This window comes from Sinocyclocheilus grahami, unplaced genomic scaffold (assembly GCF_001515645.1).
Source record: "Sinocyclocheilus grahami isolate Dianchi unplaced genomic scaffold, SAMN03320097.WGS_v1.1 scaffold117.1, whole genome shotgun sequence".
NCBI lineage: Eukaryota > Metazoa > Chordata > Actinopteri > Cypriniformes > Cyprinidae > Sinocyclocheilus > Sinocyclocheilus grahami.
The window spans coordinates 1,276,730-1,279,055 of NW_015505296.1; positions in this window are offsets into that span (position 1 = coordinate 1,276,730).

Below are 2,326 nucleotides of genomic sequence, written 5' to 3' on the forward strand. Positions count from 1 at the left end.
AAGAGGCCAGGGGTTATTACATGGTAAAGAAAAGAAGATTAGTAAGTATCCAGTCAATTATCAGTTACCTCAAACATACAAAGAGAGATAACCACGGGATTAAACCAGACCGAGTCATTTTATTGGACTACCAAAGTAGATAACAAGGGGTGCAAAGAATGTCTGTCAGACACATGCAAACATGGTGAACTAATGAACTATCAGTTCTCACGGCAATTGATTGTATGCATGTTATGCAAGACAGAGTGTGCAGAAACATTTGAAGAAATCTGCAATCTTTTAAATGCAGCTGACAGATGGAAAGAACCACATGTCAGCAAAGCAGGGTTGGTTACTCCCATCTGTCAAAGTTGTGACACTGCAAATTGGTTGCTCTACATTGAAGCTATTTTACACTGCGCTCCCACATGAAGCATACATGAGTGTTCTCAAGGCACTGCCGCCACTGCGTTCAACTTGATGCTTAGATATAATTAACAACCGCCACGTTGTGTGCCAGACACCTGTGTCTGTATACACTTCACCAAAAATCAAGACAGAACATTAGCTCTTTGTCTGCATTTTGTAAAACTCATAGAGACACAAAATAGGTGTTTGTTGTGAGTGACTGTACTACTTTACTGATGCTACCTCAATAAATAGATCAATTAAGATGACAGCCTTGTGAACATTTTCTGTAAAGAGAATAGCATGCAGAGGTAAAACAATTTAAAAAGAGTCTTTAAAAAGATCTGATTATTATGCATGAACAGATGTTTGGTTTTCATCTCATCTAGAGTTATAGATATAAGTTGACTGCTCTCAGTGGAACCTCATTTTCTGGATAGAGTTTTAAGTTTTTAATTTTGAACGGATTTCCATTTCATTTATGACCTAAACGATTATTTCTGAAAAATAAATAAATAAAATAAATGTATGTAATAATCTTTCAGAGAAAAGGTCAAATAAATCACACGATTTTCTGGTTATTTATTTGTTCATTTTTAATAATGCCACAATTGACTAACATTTATCATATATTTTTTTTGCATAGTTCGTAATTGTATTTGAAATGCACAGGGCAATACTGCCTTCTACTGGTGTAAATTATAATATCCTGAATTTAACTCAGCAGCTGACTCACCATCATATTTATATTCACATATGTATTTATATGCATCCCTCCAAGATATTTGCTTTCATGATCTGTAGTTTTAAGTGCGAACGTATATGACTAGACATTACAGAATAAGAGTCCTGCTGGTGTCTCTCCGCTAAAATCTTCCTTGGATGATTATTTAAAACCCCACTGCCACATTGTGCTCTCGTTGAACTTGTCTTGCTAAATAACGCTCATGTAACTTGCTGTCCTCAGCAGGTTGGCCTTGGCTGTTGGATGGCATTAGATGTGAGCTGATCTGAGACAGTGACCGGCTCAGCTTGCACTGCGGCAGCGGGGTGATGGTGGACCCCATGATTCAGTCACAGTGAGATAAGAACCTCCTTAGCTATTCAAATCTTTTCTTAACACGGCGGATTACAAGTCACACAAATAAGAGGGTAGGCCTATATAAGATTTCAGCTTTGCTGACTACTGGTTCTGCTTTTAAAACAGTAATATTTTTATAAAATTATTTAATCATTGAGCAAATTGAAAATTAAAATACATATTATAAATCTCATATTACTTTAGTTTTACCTGGTAATATTTTTTTATATATATTGCTCCAAAAAAAAAAAAAAAAAATCAATTTTAAATTAAATGTTATTTTATAAAACTTAATTTATAAAACTATAAATATCTAATACCAGTTTAAATTTATTTTAATTACTTACCTTTTTTTATCATGCATTTAATGAGAGGTTATTGTTATATTGCTTTCTTTTTATGTATATATTATTATATTGCTCGAAATATTTCAGACCTTGGCATAACAACAAAACAATTATTTGTTCATTAATACAATTGTATAAATTTAAATTAAATTGTACATTATTTTAAATGTTTTTATAAATCTATAAATATCCTATAAAAATATGTAAAAAAATAAATAAATAATAATTTTATGAAATTTTTCATCATGCCTTTTAATAATTTGATCCAGATGTGCAGGTCTAATTATGATTATTATTTTTGCCTAGGTAATGTCATTTTATATATTACATCTTTATTCTGTAGATTGTAATGCTGTTTGACTGCGAGTCATGCCTGATCTAGTAGGAATAATTATATGAATGTTGTTATTAATATTTATCAGGGTGTTTTGAGGTCACAGCTGAATTAGCTTCAGAAGTCAGTACTGATAGTACCAAAGGGGCTATTGAAGAAATACCAACTTAATTCGAG